Source organism: Carcharhinus amblyrhynchos, chromosome 25, assembly GCF_965287045.1.
Source record: "Carcharhinus amblyrhynchos chromosome 25, sCarAmb.v2.hapA, whole genome shotgun sequence".
Lineage (NCBI taxonomy): Eukaryota > Metazoa > Chordata > Chondrichthyes > Carcharhiniformes > Carcharhinidae > Carcharhinus > Carcharhinus amblyrhynchos.
In genome coordinates, this window is record NC_137348.1 from 7,126,464 (window position 1) to 7,147,021 (window position 20,558).

Consider the following 20,558-nt stretch of genomic DNA (forward strand, 5'->3'; position numbering starts at 1 on the left):
AACTGCCCCCACCCCCTTATCTTGAGGCTATGCCCTCTAGTCCTGCTATCCTTTCTAAGCGGGAAGAATCTCTCTACCTCTACCCTATCCATCCCCTTCATTATGTTATACGTCTCTATAAGATCCCCCCTCATCTTCTCAACTCCAACGAGTACAGACCCAGTCTATTCAGTCTCTCTTCATAGTCCAACCCCCTCATCTCCAGTATCAGCCTAGTGAACCTCCTCTGCACTCCCTCCAAGGCCAAAATATCCTTGCGCAAGTGCGGCGACTATAGCGGACACGCTAAATTTCCTTAGTCTTCTGAGAAAGTAGAGGCATTGGACGGGCTTTCTTAATGACAGTGTCAGCATGGGGGGACCAGGACATGTTGTTGGTGATCTGGACACCTAAAGAAATTGAAGCTCTCCACCATTTCTAATTCGTCCCCATTGATGAATGACAAAGTAGTAATGGGGATATATTTATGATCATCACTGTGCTTAAGTGGTAAAAGCAGAGAGATCTTGTAGCACAGTGGGCAGCATCCCAACTTCTGGATCAGAAATTCAAGGTTCAGGTTCAAAACCAGAACTTGTGGTTCATGGATGGAGGTTCAGAACGTGGGTCAATGGGCTGAAAAGCTCAAGAATCTTTACACCACTTTTCCACGATTCCCCAAAAGGGAAAGTTTGCATGTGAAGATTTGCTATAAAAATAATTAAAGCAAATTCCAAACCAGTGAGTCGTTTCCTGAAATGCAGTGTCTTGAGGTCAGAGTCATGTTGGCCTTTTACTGAGGCCACCACAACCTCCAATTGCTGCTGGAGATAAATCTCTCTCCAAAGAGAAGTCTCAGCTCCATCTGGTTTTGCAGACAAAGTCAAACAGAAGTTCAAAGTCCCACTTCTTATTTCTAATTGCGAAGTGGGCAAAAGATCAGCACACCAATTCTCTGAGGAGCTTTGGCCTCACTGATTCAACTTAATTACGGAGTTAGTTTACAGCTCAGCCATGGTCTCAATGGATGGCAGAATGGCTTGAAAGACTGTGAGGCCTTCACAGTTCCAACTGTACTACGTCTTAATTGAACTGATATTGCCAACCACTGTCACACGTTCATTGACAGGCTACTCACTCACGCCAAGGATCCCTCCCCTGTCAATGAGTTGGCGTTGATGTTGAGCAATGGTGTCGCAAGCAGGAATCCTTGGGAGATGGTTAAGAGAGCAGCACTGTGGTGCCTACCTGCAAACAAATACAAGGCAAAGAGAGAGGTGGAGCTAGTTTGGCCATGAGGCTTGATGTTCCATTGCAGACAGCATGCATCCAGTGTAAGGTCAGATGAAGGGCACTTCAAGATGCTTACTTCATCCATCTCTGTGTTAAGCCATATTAGTAGTAAGAAGTCTAACAATGCCAGGTTAAAGTCCAACAGTCTCAAGCTCCTTCTTTGGAGTCTGAGACTCCAAAAGCTTATACTGCCAAATAGACCTGTTGGACTTTTAACCTAGCATTGTCAGAATTCTTACTGTGCTTACCCCAGTCCAACGCCGGTGTCTTCACATCATTTAAGCCATATTGTACATGGATAGACATTGGAGCGCAATACTGGATACATTATCATTGGGCAGTACGGTGGCACAATGATTAGCACTGCTAACTCACAGCGCCAGGGACCTGGGTTCAATTCTGGCCTCAGGTCACTGTCCGTGTAGGGTTTGCACATTCTCCCAGTGCATGCATGGGTTTCCTCCGGATGCTCCTATTTCCTCCCACAGTCCAAAGATGTGTGGGTTAGGTTGATGGCCACGCTAAATTGGGGATTAGCAGGCTAAATATGTGGATTACGGAAATAGAGCCTGGGTGGGATTGTGGTCGGTACAGATTTGATGGGCCGAATGGCCTCCTTCTGTACTGTAGGGATTCTATGGTATTCTATGGCACACAAGTGAAGGTGTAACAGTTTTATCAAATCAAGCACGGGGACACTTTTTTTACTCAAATAACGAAAATAAAAGCTCACACGCAAGATTTACAACACCAAAACCAGCCATTGAACCAAAGAAGTCCAACTAGTTCCTACAGGCATTTCAGGCAAAAAAAAAATTTCAAATCTTCCCTCATTGAAAACGTTGAAACATCCCTTCACCCTCATATGTTTATCTAGGTTCCCCTTCGAGTGCTTAAATATCCTTAACTATGCCTTGTGGGAGGGCAGCACAGTGGTTAGCATTGCGGGCTCATAGCGCCAGGGACCCGGGTTGGATTCCTGGCTTGGGTCACTGTCTGTGCAGAGTCTGCACGTTCTCCCCGTGTCTACGTGGGTTTCCTCCAGGTGCTCTGGTTTCCTCCCACCATCTGAAAGACGTGCTGGTTAGGCGCATTGACCCGAACAAGCGGAGTGTGGCGACTAAGGGAATTTCACAGGAACTTCATTTTAGTGTTCATGTAATCCTTACTTCTGACTAATAAATAAACTTTACTAACTTTTACTTTACTTTGATAGGGTGTTCCACACCTTCACCACACTAAAGGCAAAGGTGTTTGCTCCCAATTCCTTTCTGGACTTGGAGCGACTCTCGTGTATTTAAAAGGCCTTTTGTCTTGGGGTGCTGCCCACTGTGCTACAAGATCTCACTTCGAGAATAAGTGAAAACATCTTCCTTGCACCCAAACTATCAACCCTTGCACAGTATTAAAGACCAAACAGGTAATCATCTCTCAGTTACTCTGTTCCAAAAATCAGACAGAATTGCATTTAGTCAGCACCTTTCTTGAATACAGGATATCCCAAAGTGCTTTGTAGCCAAGTGTGATTACCGTTTGTAATATCGGAAAGTGCAGTAGCCAGTGGGCACACAGCAAGCTCCCACACACAGCAGTGTGATAATGATCAGATTATCTGTTTTCAATGATGCAGATTGAAAGATAAATGTCAGCCAAGGCACCAGAGATACCTCATTCTTGTTCAAAATAGCCAGAGAGAAAAGTGTGACCTTGGGTGAAGGTGCTGTTCCAAAGAGATGGTACCTTTGACAGTGTGACAGTTCCTCAGTCCTGCACTTCAGTGTCAGCCTGGACTTTGAATCAGAAGGGTTCATATTCAACTCCAGAAGCTTTAGTAGAGAAGCAATGTCAACAGCTAAGTTAAGGCGAAAACTTTTCCCCATTGGCTGCCATTTTGCCTACCTAGCCACAGTGATGAGATTTCAAAAGAGCTTGAGGTCTTGAACGGCACTGGGTGACGCAACCATTTCTTGTTTTTCTTTCAGCCCCTATTCACATGAGTCCAATCCCAGGTTTTATGGTTGATGCACAACACCACAGACATTCAGGGAGAAAACCAAAATCTGACATTCTTTATTCATTCGTGGGACATGGGGCGTCGCTCTCTGGGCCAGCATTTATTGACCATCCCTCGTTGCCCTTGGAGGGGAGTTGAGAGTCAACGTAGGCCAGGCCAGGTAAGGACAGCAGATTTCCTTCCCTAACAGACATGAATGAACAAGATGGATCTTTCTGACAATGGTTTCATGGTCATCAGCAGATACTGAATTCCAGATATTTTTCATTGAATTCAAATTTCACCATCTACCATGCTGGGATTCGAACCAACGTCCCCAGGACATTAGCTGAGTTTCTGGATTAATAGTCTAGCGATAACGCCACTTGGCATTGCCTCACCAGACATGACTCTGAGACAAAGGTTATATTTAACTGACTTTTAAGAGGCGTCTTGACAAATGCATGAAATAGGATGGGAGTAGAGGGATATGGTCCCTAGAAAGGTAGGGGGTTTTAGTTCAGTTGGGCAGCATGGTCGGTGCAGGCTTGAGGCGGGGGGGCTGCCAAAGAGCCTGTTCCTGTGCTGTAATTTTCTTTGTTAAATGCTCATTGGATAGCAGATAAAGAATTATGTAATTATCCTGAAAATGAATGCTTATTATGTTTTTTTCTCTAAAAAAAGAGATCTGTTAAGTACAGGAGGAATATAAGCCAGTTCTGCTGTTTGGTAAGGTCAAGCTGGTTTTATACCTCAATTCGATTTTCTCATCTTATCCCCATAATGCTCCATTTATTGACTACATATTCACAATGCTCTGGGGTTGAGAGACCCAAAGATTCACAAAACCTCTGGGTGAAAACATTTCTGCTCAACTCAGGACTATATGGCCAAATCCCTTTCCAGAGACCACAACTCTCGAGCCCTGGACTTTACGGTCAGGGAAATTAGCCTCTCGGCATCTACCCTGTCGAGGCAGCTGGCAGTTGTATATAATTCCTTCCATTCTTCTAAACTCCAGGTTAGAACAAAAAGAACAGTGAGTTTTATTAAGTACAATTTTGCACGAATGGGGGTTGGCGAGGGGTGAATATGGGTAGTCCAAGCACTGCTGTCTTCTTGCTCGTAAGAACGTAAGAACTAGAGCAGGAGTAGGGCATCTGGCTCCTTGAGCCTGCCCCCGCCATTCAATGAGATCACGGCTGATCTCTTCGTGGACTCAGCCCCACTTATCCACACACTCACCATAGCCCTTAATTCCTTTACTGTTCAAACATTTGTCTATCCTTACCTTAAGAGCATTCAATGAGGTAGCCTCAACAGCTTCACTGGGCAGGGAATTCCACAGATTCACAACCCTTTGTGTGAAGAAGTTCCTTCTCAACTCAGTCCTAAATCTGCTTCCCCTTAATGAGGCCTTCCCCCCAAGTTCTAGTTTCACCCACCAGTGGAAACAACCTCTCTGCTTCTATCTTACCTATTCCATTCATGATCTTATATGTTTCTATCACTCAGCAGTCCTCTATTCAATCACAATACACAGTCTATGTCTGCAGTGGCAGACTGACTATTAACGTCAGGAGGGAGAAGGAAGGAAACTGAAATTCCTACTCTAAGGGTAAATAATCACTTGTACATCACCTTATCAAACCACACAAGGACGCAAGACGCAGGAACACAAGCAATCCACACAGCCTCTCGAGATTGCTCCGCCATTCAAAATGATCACGGCTGATCTTGGGCCGATCTAGTCCCTTTTCCTATCCATTCCCCATATCCCTTCATTCCACAAGGAAATATGTCTATCCCAACTTTGGGTTCAGTTAACAACGGAGTAATCCTCAGGAACAGACAACTCCACAAACCCTCGTGAGTGAAGTAATTTTTCCTCACTCCAGTCCCAGAATATGGGACCCTTATCCCGAGACCCTATGTTGTGGGCCCCTCAGCCAGGAGAAATGACCCCTCAGCGTTCATCCTGTCAAGTCCTTCAGGATCCTGTACATTTCAATGGCTGCATGGTGGCACAGTGGTTAGCACTGCTGCCTCACAGTGCCAGGGAGCCGGGTTCAATACCCAGCTCGGGCCACTGTCTGTGCGGAAACTGCACATTCACCCCGTGTCTGCATGGACGCCCTCCAGACGCTCCGGCTTCCTCCCACAGTCTGTAAGACGTGCAGGTTAGGTGGATTGGTCATGCTAAATTGCTCCTTAGTGTCAGGGAGACTAGCAAGGTAAATGGGGTTATGGAGATAGGACCTGGGTGGGATTGTGGTCGGTGCAGAGTCGATGGGTCAAATGGCCTCCTTCTGCAATGGAAGGATTCTACGAGATCACCTCTCATTCTTATGAACCTCAGAGAGCAGAGACCCAATTTACTCATTCTCTTGTCACTGACATCCCTCTCAACTCATGGGCCAATTTAGTGAACCGTTGCTGTACTGCTGCCAATGGAAACATATCCTTGCTGAAATGCGGAGACTAAAACTGCACACTCCAGGAACAGCTTCGCAGACACAAAATTGTTTCCATGTGCAGCGTTTGATTTTGTAGGCGATATTTGCATCTATTTGCAAGCAGAGCGGTCCCACAACAGTGATGACGTATTTGTCAAGTTGACCTGTTTTTCTGGTGCTGCTGAATGATAAATGGCATCTCACATACCAAGAGAACCTGGAGCTCCTTCTTATTCTCAGGAGGTGGGAGTCACCTGCAAGGACTGACATTGGCTGTCCTCAGTCCCGAGGTCCACACAAACGGTTACGGCCGACTCCATTTTAAGCCACTGCAGTCTGTGCAATATCGATGCTTCCACTGTACTCTTTAGTCAACGTTCCAAGACTTTGACCCAGCCACCATGAAGGGGCTGCGATGTGACTTGAAGGGGAACATAGAGGTGATGGTGTTCCCCTGCACCTGCTCATTTTGTTCTTGAAACGGCTGAGGTCACAAATTGCAGAGTTTATTTATTAGTGTTGCAATTAGGCTCACAGTAACACTGCAATAAAGTTACTGTGACAATCACCCAGTCACCACACTCCGGCATCTGCTCAAGTAAACTGAGGGAGAATTTAGCACGACCAATTTAGCACCTAACTAGCATGTCTTTTGGACTGTGGGAGGAAACCCACGCAGACATAGGGAGGACGTGCAGACTCTGCACAGTGACCCAAACTGGGAATTGAACCCGGTTCCCTGGTGCAGTGAGGCAGCAGTGCCAACCAGTGCACCACCCCACCTTTGGAGCATTGCCGCAGTAGATGGCAAACACTGCAGCAATGGTGCACCGGTTATGGGGGGGGTGGGTAGGGTTCACCTGCTGCTGAAGTATCAGTATAGAATTTGGGCTCATACCTTGCAGGAAACCTTCCAATTCCAAGGCAACTAACCAGTTGGTGAGCAGAGACTGGAAAAGCCTTAGACCACAAGAAGCATATGGTGTCCGTCCGTCCCCCACCCCCATGAGAAAATAATGTTCAATCTTGACATACCTTCTCTGAAAGCAACGAGTCACATTATTAGATGTTCCAAGGTAGAGTTTCCACAACGACACAGGGTGGGGGGTTAGCAAAGCCATGCTGTACTCAGGAGGTTTGTTACAGGCTGTCTCAGCTACTTGCTACACGTTGAAGCCACAGCCAGAGTCTTCTGCAATATCATGCTGCTTTAAATAACTGCTTTGCCTATTGCTGTAGCTCCACACAAACTGCTACTGGGATTTGATTGGCAAATTTATGCTTTCAAATTAGGTCATGTGATCCAAGTTATAATTTATCACTTATGCGGAGAATGTTTCCGTTCTGGGCAGAGTTTGGCTCCCAGCAGAAGCAGCGCAGGCATCGTTGTAATAAGCTGAATTTTTACTGCACTTTCCCCAGCCTCAATATCCAACAGCACCTTGTGGTACTTTCTGGAAATGTAATCACAGTCATGACACGGCAGGCAACAGGGGCACACTGAGGTCCCAGAAACAGCAATCTCAATACTGTTTTTAGTGCTGTTAATTGAGGTGGAATTATCAGCCAGGGCAGGGGGGGTAATTCATCACCACGTCTTCAAAATAATGCCATGGGATCTTTTACATTGGACTGATGGAGCAGATAGGGCCTTAGTTTAATGTCTCACCCACAGACAGCACCTCCAACAAAGCAGCACTAATTCAGCAATACTCTGGTGACGTCATCCCAGATTCGTCTCCTCAAGTCCAGAGGTGGAACCTTCTGACTCAGAGGCTTGCACGTCACAGCTGTCTGACAGTGACCGACACACACATTTTCCCCACCAAACACACTCTTATCCCTCCCTGCTCCCCCAAAGCAGCTCGTTCCCTCTCCCCAAAACATGCACGCGCGTCCTCCCTCCTCCCTCCGAAAACACATGCTCCCCCCTCACAAAGCACGTGCTCCCCCTAAAACACGCTCTCCCTCCCCCTCCCCACCACTGCCAAAACACGCTCACCGCACTCCCCCCGTCAAAACACACACTCTCCACCTCACCATAAAACATGGTCTCCCTCCCCCCCCACCCCCCGAAACCCACAACACTTTTGTCCCCCACACAGGTGGGTGAGGAGAGCAGTAGGGGTGGGAGCCTGCTGCTTGTGAGTGGGATGGAAGATGAATGATTTCAGTAGGAAATTGGATGGGTCTTGAGGGAAAGAAACTTAAAGAGTTAGAGTTATGGTGATGGAGCGTGATAAAAAATCTTCGAAACAGAGCTGGCACGCACTCAAACGGACCAAAGTTTGGGCAGAATACAGCTTTAGTAATTAATTAATTTTGTGAAAATAATTTTCTGCCTTGTTCATATTGAATTGCCCTATGGTTAGAAAACCCATGGCTCTAAGAGCAAGAGTGCACAAGGTTTAGCTATTTTTAAGTCAAGAGACTGCAGAAATCTTATTTCAACCTGAATTTAGTTTCAGGCAGAACGTATCTGGGCAAACTTAATTACATGTTTATCAGGATGTGACTACATCACGAAGAGAATGCGAAATCATGAGGAAAAACCATCTTCAATGAAACGCAGCCAGACGAGGGATGAGCAATCAGCTGAAGACAAAGCTGAATTCAACACAACTCCATTACAAAACTCCCTTATCGGGTTCAACAGACACAGCACTGCAGCCTGACCTCTGTCCACGATGCAAGGCGACAGATTTCAACCACAAATTGTGGCTGAAAACAAAGAACGTTTCCAAGAATGTTTTAAATTTAAAATTGAGACAGATATAAATACTGTGCTGCTTTGCTGTGAAGGTGTGAAGGCACAGCCTTTTGAACTGCCAGGGACTGGCCAATACGTACTGAGTAATTTTTCTGACGAGACATTAAACCAAGGCCTTCATAATTGAATTCACAGCCCTGTCCTCTTTGGTATCCTGACCAATATTTATTCCCCCTTTTCCTCAATTTTACCTCTCTCCACCCACTTCCCCCCCACATCTTCATCTGTCACAGCTCACCCTCAGAAGATTTCAGCTTCTCTGCCATTTGGCTGAAGTTTATTTATTTATTAGTCACAAGTAAGGCTTACACCAACATTGCAATGAAGTTTGACTGTGAAATTCCCCTAGTTGCCATGCTCTGGTGCCTGTTCGGGTCAATGCACCTAACCAGCATGTCTTTCAGAATGTGGGAGGCAACTGGAGCACCCGGAGGAAATCAATGCAGAACCCGGGGACAATGTGCGAACTCCACACAGACAATGACCCAAACCTGCGTCCCTGGCGCTGTGAAGCAGCAGTGCTAACCACTGTGCCACTTGTTCGTAACTTCTCTTTTCTCTATGAACTGACTTTCCCCTTGTTCTTGTGGCTATGACTCATCTTTCATTCCTTTACCCTACAGTGTAAATATCTCCCACTTTGTATGCCTTTTAGCTTCAACAAAGTGTCATCTGGACTCAAAACGTCAGCTCTTTTCTCTCCTTATAGATGCTGCCAGATCTGCTGAGATTTTCCAGCATTTTCTCTTTTTTACTTTTTTTGTTTTTTTTTTACTTTTATTCCTCAATGCACATTACCAGATTACGTGGTCATCGTTCCATTGTTTCTGAGAGCTTGCTGTGTGTAAACTGACTGCCCCATTTCCGACACTGTGATTATAGGTAGTGAGGTGACAGTGACTGCCCTTGACATCAAGGCCACACTTGATCATATGGCATTAAGCAGTCCTCGCAAAATTGGAGTCAACGGGAATCAGGGGGAAACTCTTCACTGGTTGGAGTCATGCTTGGCACAAGGGAAGATGATTGTAGTTGTTGGATGTCAATCATCTCAGTCCAGGACATCATTGCAGGAGTTCCTCAGGGTTAGTATTCGAGGCCCATGCATAGGCAATTGTTTCAATGACCTTCCTTCCATCATCAGGTCAAAATTGGGGATGTTCGCTGATGACTGCACAATGTTTAGCATCATTTGCGTCTCCTCAAATACTGAAGGGAGACATGTCCCAAATGTAGCAAGACCTGGACAATATCCCAGCTTGGGTCAACATGTGGCTAATAACATTCGTGCCACACAAGTGCCAGGCAATGACGACCTCCAACGAGAGGTAATCTAACTATGACATTCGCCTTCCCTCATGTGCACATGACAAAGTAGTCCGCTTGATTGGCACCCATTCCCCAACCTTTCATTCCATCCACCATCAACGCACAGTGGCAATAGTGTGTCACATCTCCAAGATACACTGCAGAAACTCACCAAGGTTCCTTAGGCAGCACCGTCGAAACCCAGAAGCATTACCATCTAGAAGGACAAGATCGCAAGTTCCCCTCCAAGCCACGCACCATTCTAATTTGGAAATATTTCGGCTGTTCCTTCATTGTCACCGTGTCGAAATCCTTGAATTCCCTCCCTAATGGCACTGTGGATGTATCTACACCACAGGGACTGCAGTGGCGGCTCACCACCATCTTCGAGGGCAATTAGGGAAGGACAATATGCTGGCCTAGCCCACATCCCAGAGACAACTAAAAAGATGTGACACGCATCAGAAGACGTTTCATGGGCAGTAAAGCACTTGGCAACGTCCTGAGGTCACTATATGAGTGCAAGTTACCTTTAAGAATGTCAGGACAACTTCATTGCTCAAAGGAATTACTTTCTTCTTTGCTCCAATTCCAAATTGGTGAAATTAGGGGGGAGGGGGGGAAAAAAAAAATCAGATGAAGTACATTGCTGTGACAGAGAAGCAGCAGCATGAATAAAAAAGGACAATTGGTGTCCAAGTCAGGTCTTGACATCAATAACAAGTTTCAGCAAGTTGTGTCATTACACCAAGCTTTTTTTGGCAACAAAAGCAGACAATGTACAAGGAGATAGCAACTGGAACTGTTAACGTAATAATGTGATATGGGAGGTCTGCAAATGGCCAGGGGCATACTTGATGGCCGTAAATGGTGTTAATCAGTAAGTGTGAGCCATTGCATGTGTCCCTGGGCAGCAGTGCTTGGCTCTGCAGTTGGCCAGCACTTCGAACAAAAACCCCCACCAGCTTTCAGAGCAGTCGATGTTAAAATCAACAGTTGGAGGCCACGCAGCTGACTCATCAACTGTTTAAACTGACTACGAACTCAGAGAGCAGCAGTGGTTCATTGTTAAACAACACTTGCTGCGTCAGGGGAGGGGGTGGCCACAGAAATAAAGGTTCCAACTTCATCAGACCAGCAAAGTCCATCAAACGCACAGAACTTCAAAGCCGAGTTGTGGTCATCACAAAAAAAACCCAGACTGTTCATTGTTGCTTTAAGGATTACATTCTCCACCTATGAATAGAATGCTATCCACAGGGATTATGATTCACTAATTATTCCCCTGACGTCTATCCCCTATGATATAAAACAAATCCTCGGTGTCTCAAGTTCCAAGCACGGTGACACAAGCAAACTCCTCTTCACTTTCTGAAGAGTAGGCTGTAGACCACATTTTTAACTCTTAAGCTAGCAGCAACATTTGAGAAGTGTTGCACCCACTTCAGTAACCAAAAGAGAAAATGCTGGAAAAATCTCAGCAGGTCTGGCAGCACCTGGAAAGGGAGAAAAGAGCTGACATTTCAAGTCCAGATGACTCTTTGTCAAAGCTAAAAAGCATAGCAAGTGGGAGATATTTATACTGTGGGGTGAGGGAATGAAAAATGAGTCACAGCCACAAAAACAAGGAGAAAGGCTGCTAATGGCAGCCCATAGAGAGAATAGAAGGTGTGAATGGCCAAACAGCAGAGACGAGCATCCGTAAGGAGAGAAAAGAGCTAATGTTTTGAGTCCAGATGACCCTTTGTCAAAGCTAAAAGGTTCCAGCATCCGTAGCAATTTGCCTTATTTTGCGTCCACTTCAGTGCTGCATTGCTCAATGTTGTTTGTGTGTGAGATGACAGGCCAAGTATCGTCAGCTTGGATGGCTAGAGGGAGGCAGCAAGTGTTGCTAGTGAGGAAACTGGATCACATGCAGTACGAACCCTGGATTCAGACCCTTGTCCCGAGCAGGGAGGCGGTGATTGGACTTGGAAGTGAAACTAGATTAGGAGGTCCAACTTGAAATGAGGGCACTCTGACACCACTGGACTCACGCCTAACTGCAGCGCCAGAGTGTTGGCATGAGTAGCAGCACAAACTCAAGGAAGTGATTTCCTTCAAACTGGCAACAAAATAAAGCAGTGAATTACACAGCAGCTGGTACATCAGATCAGAAGGGTAAAGTTACATGCATGAATGGAAATGGTTCTGGTCTACTTTTATCATAATCTTTATGTCAATCTTGCTAAGGAGTGCTATTAACAGACACAAAGCAGCTCAACTTAACTGGCTACATGTCACTGGGGAGCATATTTTCTGCTCCAAACAATCACTTTGTGTTTAAAGGCCTACAATTCATTCATTCCCAGACTAATACTTATTCTTCATTCAACAACAGTACGTGGTCTTTATCACGTTGCTGTTTGTGAGAGCTTGCTGTGCACGAATTGGCTGCCGCGTTTCTTGCGCTACAATAGTGACTGCACCTCAAAGGATTACATCCTTGGCTGTAAGCACTTTTGGATGTTCAGTGGTGATGAAAAGTGTTAAGTTCATGAATTTCTTATACACCTCTGAGTCTCACTAGGGTGGTCTTCAAAGCTTCTGCTTCTTCAAGGATCTTCTCCATCACTTACTGTCCACAACCTCGCTCTTAGAATAGAATCAAAAGAATTTGGCTAGGGTGAGCATGAGATGTTTCACTGCAGGCATGATTCAACTGACCCACTGGGGAGCTTTTATCAAACAACGGTTATTTAAGAACACAGTTAACAGGTATAGAAAGAAAATTAGCAATAACTTTTACCAATTATAAACAAGAAAGAAAAGCTATGATATTGTACAACCCTTAATGAATATGAAATGTTCCAATCAAATAAACTTCCCTATACAAAATCCTTGCCACAGGTTTAGCACAGAAAATATGAATGCTCACGTGATGCTGGAACTTAGTCCCTTAGTTGGATGCTGCAACCCTCTTGATGCACACTCAGACAAGCTTGGAGTCAGAACAGCTTCACAAAACACCAGGGAGATAGAAAGAGAGAGACTCTCGATACTCGTTAGCAAAAACACCAACAGCAGAATTTTCACTCCAGGAAAACAAGAAGCCTTGCTTCCAGCTAGCGAGCTGGATTTCCAATACCAGAGAGAGAGAGAGAGAAAAACACTGCTTCTCAGTCTGATGTTCATACCCCTTCTAAACTAAAACTGCACCAGTAGCCAAACTGAAAATTAAACCTTGAATTCTTCTCAGGAGGAACCACTCAACTTTGATTTCATAGAATCTACGGTGAAGAAGCAGGCCAGTTGGCCCATAGAGCCTGCGCCATCAACAATCCCACCCAAGTCCTATTCCCATATATTTGCCCCAGCACTGAGAGACAATTTTCTTCTATCATGGGCCAATCAACCTAACTTGCACATCTTTGGATGGTGGGAGGAAACCAGAACATACAGAGGAAACCCACACAGACACAGGGAGAACATGCAAACTCCACACAGACAGTGACCCAAGGCCAGAATTAAACCCGGGTCCCGAGCGCTGTGAGGCAGAAGTGCTTAACACAGTGCCATCAATGGAAGATTGTCATAGAATCTTCCCCCTCACAGGGTAGGGTCATTCAAGATCCCAGAAAGCACTCGAGGCCCAGAGTAAAAATAAACAAACCCCCATTTAAGCCATTGAAGCAGCAATGAAAGGACTTTTAACTAGATTGCCGATGCCGCAATTAAAACAAAAGGCCGGCTTACAAGTTGCAGAGAACACGATTTGATAAAAAGCACATTTCTTAAAGGTAGACTAGCGCCACACAAGAACTGAGATTGCACTTTCCACAGATGCTATCAGACCTACTGAGATTTTCCACCTTTTTCTGTTTTTGTTGGAGATTATACTTTTTTGCCACCAAACTTCCAATGAGAGCTGAATTCTCAACTTCCAATTTTCCGTCAAATCTGCTCTGATGTCACCTTTAATACAAAAGCCTCTTGTCTAAAATGTTCTTTTTACCCTCAGGCGAGGATAATCCTCCAGCCAGCTTGGTTAGCAGAACACTGGATAGGGGTTGTCCCATTGCCACTTTACTGCCTTTGTCCCCTTCACCCCCCCCTTCTTTTGCTGAACAGCGGTACAATCTATCGGTGCCAGTTCTGCACGCCAGCAGCCTCCCCATTTGACTTTTTTTAATCATTCACGGGACATGGGTGTTGCTGGCTGGCCAGCATTTATTACTCACCCCTGGTTGCCTGAGGGCAGTTCAGAGTCAACAACATTGTTGTGGCTCTGGAGTCACATGTAGGCTAGATCACGTAAGGACATTCGTGGACTCGATGGTTTTTCTGATAAATCGACAATGGTTTCATGGTCATGAGTAGATCCTTAAATCCAGATTTTTTTTAATAGAATTCAAATTTCACTATCCACCATGGCAGGATTTGAAGCTAGGTCCCCGGAATATTAATTGAGTTTCTGGATGAATAGTCCAGCAATAATGCAATTGGACCATCACCTCTCCAATTAAAACCCCATTGCCATACACTTCCCTTCCTTCTCCCCTCATGTCCTTATCCCTTGATGCTGAGATGCTGTTGCCCCAGAGAGTATGGAAACAAGGTTCACTGTCCCAGGACAAAGGGTAGTCCATTTAGGGCTAAGGTAAGCAGGAATTCCTACATTCACAGGCTTGCAAATCATTGGAGTCCTCCACTCCAAAGGGCTGCTCAAATGCTGGATATATTCAAGACTGAATATATTTACTAAGAGCATCAAATGTTGGAATAGGCTGGAAAAGTAGAACTGAGTTTGGAATTTGGCCTTGGTGTTATTGAATGGTTGAGCAAGCTCAAGGGACTGCATGGCCTAACGTTGCAACTAATACTTATATTCCCATTAAATGCATCTTTATAAACAGCACATTGGTTATCACAGCTGCCTCTCAACGCCAGGGACCCGGGTTCAATTCCAGCCTCGTTTGTGTGTTCTCTCCATGTATGTTTTTTTCCTCTGGGTGCTCCTGTTTCCTCTCACAGTCCAAAGATGTGCAGGTTAGATGAATTAGCCAAGCTAAATTCCCCCTTGGTGCCCCAAAAAATGTATGTTCAGGGTGTTTGTGGGGTAAATGTATGGGGGAAAACAGGCGTGGGAAAGATGGTTTGTCAGAAAGTCAGTGTAGACTTGATGGGTTAAATAGCTTCATCGGCACGGTGCGGATTCTATGAGATCTTTGCTATTTGCCTCAACACCTCCTGGTGGTAACAAGTTTCACATTCTAACTAATCTTTAAGTGAAGATAATCTGAAATCCTGACTGGAAACTATCATATTCATGATCTTATTTTTGGACTTCCCGCAGAATTTGCATGTTCTCCCCGTGTCTGCGTGGGCTTCCTCTGGATGCTCCAGTTTCCTCCCAGAGTCCAAAAGACCTGTGATTGGGTGCACTGGCCATGCTAAATTCTCCCTCAGTGTACCCGAACAGGCACCAGGGTGTGGCAACTAGAGGATTTTCACAGTAACTTCATTGCAGTATGGGTGCAAGTCTACTTGTGACTAATAGATGACTTAAGTTAAAGTTAATTTATGTCCACCAATCCTGGGAAAAGGCTGTGTGTCTGTAGTGTTGACCCTTGCCCACTTCACGGGATCTCTCTGACCCGCATATTTTGAACTTTTTGTATGTTTTTGTTAGTCTTTGGGGAATGTATATTGTTTTGCAATTTTCCAACACTGGCATTGTAATGGAATAGCAGCTATTAATCTCATCACTACGGTAACAGTACGGTGAATACAGTTCAAGGAAAAATACCATGATTACTACAAAACAAACAAACGAGGCTAGTTCCTTGTATTTGACACTATGTAATTGCAAACCTGCCTACATTTAACTACATAGGAAACTCAAAGAATTAAATTACGATTTGGGTAAATCTCCCAGCAGTTCTCTAGGGCATTTATCCATAAGGTCATTGACACGTGGCAGCTATTTACGCAAAGGCTCAACAAGTGCTACAGAAAAATAAGAATAGTTCAGGACAGGACATGACCAAACCATCAAAAAACTATGGAACAGAAACCAAGAGCTCTGCACATAATACACTACAATACTTAATTTATCAGAATAGAAAAGGACATAAGTCAACTGTGGTTATCGCTTGATTCAAATCAATAATCTTCTTTAAATGTGTTGCAAATCTTTCTTTTGGGCGAGATGTTAAATCAAAGCCCTGTCTGGTCTCTGACGTGAGCATAAAAGAACCCATGGCAACATTGCACAGAACAGCAAGAGATCGACTTATCCCTATTGTCCCACTCAACGTCTAAAGTCAGAACTGCTGTTCGTGGGAGCTTGCTCTGCGCAAATTGGCTGTCACATTTTCTGCATTACCACATTGACTACACTTCAAAAACACATAACTGGTTGTCAAGTAGTTGGAAACATAGAGGTTGTGTAAGAGGCTATAATACATGTCATTCTTTTACAGCACATTCTGTTTGACATTCACAGCTGACAAGGCCAGAGGCAAACTTCTTCCCAAGGAAGAATATAGTGCACATTATTTCCTTTACAAAACAGTCACACAGACACAGGCTCAAGGGGTCAAATGGTCTACACCTGCTCCTATTTTCTCAGAAGCTAAGTTTTTACTCTTTACATCACTCAAGGCCCGAACTTAAAAGGATCAGCAATCACTTTGGCGTTGGTCAAAAAAAAGTCTTAAAAATGAACTCCAAATAGATCACCTGAAAATTTTACGGTATTTGGAAACACCAATTATGGTTGGCACAGTGGTTAACACTGCTGCCTCAGCACCAGAGGCGTTGGTTCGATTCCCGGCTTGGGCTACTGTCTGTGTGGAGTCTGCACGTTCTCCGTGTCTGCGTCAATGGCGTAGCCAGGTTCGAAGGTTAGGGGGAGCGAGCACATAAAAAAGACGACACAAAATAAAAAATGATTGCCCCCTCATTACTATTCTGCCAATCCCTGCCCCACGCTGATGTCACCATGGTCTGGCGTCATCACGTTGCACGCAAAACAGCCGTTCTTTTCTCAGTAATTTATTTCCTTTCCTTTAAAAGGACATTTATTTTTGAAAAGGCGCCACTTCTGAAAAATGACTACTGCTGAATCCCAGTGTTCATCCGTAGACTGGGCAGTCCCACTGATGGAGCAGGGCTGAGGAGACATGTCCGCATTGACAGAGCTTGTAGAGGCACCGTGCTGTGATTGGTAAACTCAGCCATCAGTCAGCACTAAGTGAGGCCCCATGTACCAGATTGGTGGAGCGGGGGTTATCTGTTGTCCTAGGACTGGCTTATCGAGCTGTCAGTCAAGAGGTTGGGTGGGGGTGGGAGTTATTGAGTAAGGAGCTGTGCTCCAGATTGGTTTATCAAGCTGTCGGTCAGGGGGTTGGGTGTGGGCAGGAGTTAGTGAGTATAAAAGGCACCACGTCTGAAAAATGTGCTCAGGGGGAGCAGCCGCTCCTCCTGCACCCAGCCCTACTACGCCACTGGTCTGCGTGGGTTTCCTCCAGGTGCATTGGTTATGCTAAATTCTCTCTGTGCACCTGAACAGGTGCTGGAATGTGGCAACTAAGGGATTTTCACAGTAACTTCATTGCAGTGTTAATGTAAGCCTACTTGTGACACTAAATAAACAAACTGTCTAAACAATGCATGAGACCAAGGATTTGTAACATGTGTAACTTTCCTCAACTAACTAGTTGTGTGTTTGAACCTTCTTTTCCTCCTAAAGACAGTAACTCGTGAGGGGATCTGCGCTGACCCCTACCATTACCTCCTCCAGGAGCTCACTCTTTTAGCAGGACTCGGCAGTCATTTTGGACACCTGCACACTAGTTGCCCTCATAACCAGCTAGACACTAATCTTCATCAATTTTGCAAAGTTACACTAGCAAAGGCAAGAGCTCTAAAGGTTGGAACAAAGAACATGCCCTTGGGCCCTCCAAGCCTGCGCGAATCATGTTGTCCCATCTAGACCAGGTGCTTATATCCTTCTGTTCCCCCCTGTTCACATGTCTAATCAGGGAAAACTGGGGAAAAATGTACACCAGTCCTATCAGCATTGCATCAGAAAGGCAAGCGAACACTTTGTCCTGACCCTCCCTTATAAGGGTTGACATGGGAGAGATGATAGCGTAGTGGTAATGTCTCTGGACTAGTAAGCCAGATGCCCAGGCTATGCTCTGGGGGCATGGGTACAAACCCCACCATGGCAGCTGATGGAATTTAAATTCAATTAGTAAAACTGGAATTGAAAGCTAGTCTCAGTAATGGTGATCATGAAACTATCACTGATTGTCATTAAAAATCATTCAGTGACTTTTTCTAAGGAAGGAAATCTGTCGTCCTTACCTGGTTTGGATTACCTGTGACTCCAGACCTACAGCAGTGTGGTTGACTCGCAACTCACTCCAACAAGCTATGCAATTCAAGGGCAATTGGGGATGGGCAATAAATACTGACCTTGTCAGCAGTACCCACATCCCAAGAAAGAATAAAAAAAACTAACTGAAGTTCCTTAAATCCTGAAATACTCTACCTAATAGGACTGTGTGTGTTCCTGCACCACACTGGACCTCATCAGCTCCAGAGCAATTAAGGATAGGCAATAAATGATGGCTTTGCCTTTGGCATTCACATCCCATTAACATTAAACAAAAAGCATGCTTTCCCCAATCTAGCCCAAGCACGTAAATGCAAGTAGTCCAATGCACTGCCAGTGAAGCCCAGGTAAGGAGGCACAACTGGTGAGGTCCTTTCTGTTGTGTCATTTCTGCATCATTCAACCAGAGGAGAAACTCAAGGCCAAAAAAATGACAGAGAAACTATTTGGATTTATAATTTTTGAATGAATGTTGAACTTTATTGAACAGCTGCGTTATTGCAATACTCGATGTGTGCTGATGAAACACATTTTCTAATTTGCGAAGTAGGTTCGGTATCTGTTAACTGTAAATAGAAATCAATTAAAATAGGGAAGTCCGGACAAGTTTACGTACTAAAGTGATCAGAATGTGAAATTTGCTACCAGAGGGAGTAGCTGAAGCAAAAATAGTCGAAGGTGACTCTTGATAAGCACATCAAAGGGAAAGAAGGGAGGATATTTTGATATGATCTACAGCAATGTGGATGTCTCTTAACTGACACCCAACACGCCATGCAATTCAAGGGCAATTAGGGATGGGCAATAAATGCTGGCCTCATCAGCAATGCCCACATCCCAAGAAAGAATTTTGAAAAACTAAGCGATGTTCCTTAAATCCTGAAACACTCCACCTAACAAGACTGTGCGTGTGTTCCTGCGACCACATTGGACTGCATCAGCTCCAGAGACCTTTTAATAGAGATAGGTGGTGCTTCAAGTCGAGTGTAAGCACTAACACAGATGAGCATCTCTGTGCTGTAAAATTCAACACAACTTGTTGGCAAAATTGTATCACATCTCTCAAAAAGAAACAGGAAGCACTGAACAAAAATTAAACATGTTACTTTTGTTTAAAAAAAAAAGTTCTCACTTTACTCCTTTCCTCTTTCCTCAAAGGCTCTGTGTGTTATGGATCCACTTGCATTTTTGAAAAAAAAATGTATATATCTATATGCATATATGATTTTCTGCCGGTAATGAACGGAGAATGAGTCTTCGATTTCTGGAGTCTCCAGAACAATCTGGAGGTTTGCAACCTTCAATCTCCTCCACTATGGTTTACTGCAGGCTTTTTGAGGGCAGCACAGTGGTTAGCAATGCTACCTCACAGCGTCAGATTGGGTTCCTGTCAGTGAGGAGTTTACACGTTCCCCCCATGGGTTTCCTCCCACAATCCAAAGATGTGTGGATTAGGTGCATTGGCCATGCTAAATTGCCCTTAGTGTCCCTAGATGCATAGGTTAGAAGGATTAGTGGGGGTAAATATATGGGGATTACAAGAATAGGGCCTGGGTGGATTTGTTGTTGGTATGGACATGATGGACCGAATGGCCTCCTTCTGCACTACAGGGATTCTATCATTTTCAAAACAGGGGTCGCAGCCCATGGGTGGGTTGCAGGCAGGTGTATAAAAGGGTCATGATGCTCCCCAAAGATTGCCTGACACAAACTCAAAGAATCACAGTGCAAAAGAGGCCCTTTGGCCCATTGAGTCTGCACTGACACACGAGAAACACCTCTCTCCCACATGGCCCACAGTCTTGAATGTTATGACGTGCCAGGTGTTCATCCATGTACTTTTTAAAGGATGTGAGTTAACCTGCCCTCTACTACCCTCCCGGGTAGTGCATTCCAGACCGAAACCACCCTCTGGGTAAAAATATTTTTCCTTACATTCCCCCCAAACCTCCTGCCCCTCACCTTGAGCCTGTGTCCCCTCCTGGCTGACCCTTCAACTAAGGGGAACGCTGCTTCCCATTCACCCTATCCATATCCTTTATAACCCTGTACACCTCAATCAGATCGCTCCTCAGTCTTCTCTGCTCCAACGAAAACAATCCAAGCCTATCCAATCTCTCTTCATAACTTAAATGTTCCACCCAAGGCAGCATCCAGGTGAATCTCCTCTGCACTCCCTCCTGTACAATCACATCCTTCCTGTAATGTGGCAACCAGAACTGCACACAGTACTGCACAGGCTATTCTAAATGTTGCCAAACCTCTGCCACAATTTATACTCCTTTGGAACAGTAGTCTCTGGCCATAAGAGGCAACAGTGAGCAGGTGAGCATACCCTGCACATCTGCTGGGCACCAAACACGCTGTACATAA

At 45.0% G+C, this 20,558-nt stretch overlaps 1 protein-coding gene across 5 annotated transcripts in view; it reads right to left on the minus strand.

The window, feature by feature from the left end:
* The window catches only part of gpsm1b (G protein signaling modulator 1b), a 290,004-nt gene that overhangs the window by 207,092 nt on the left and 62,354 nt on the right, over nt 1-20,558 (minus strand). The window contains exon 1 of one of the 5 annotated variants that reach the window (XM_080212359.1): nt 6,757-6,834. The exons of the other annotated variants lie outside the window; for them this stretch is intronic. The gene's annotated coding sequence lies outside the window, so the exon portion shown is untranslated. Of the gene's footprint in view, nt 1-6,756; nt 6,835-20,558 lie in introns of those variants that run through there. 5 annotated transcript variants of the gene reach the window in all.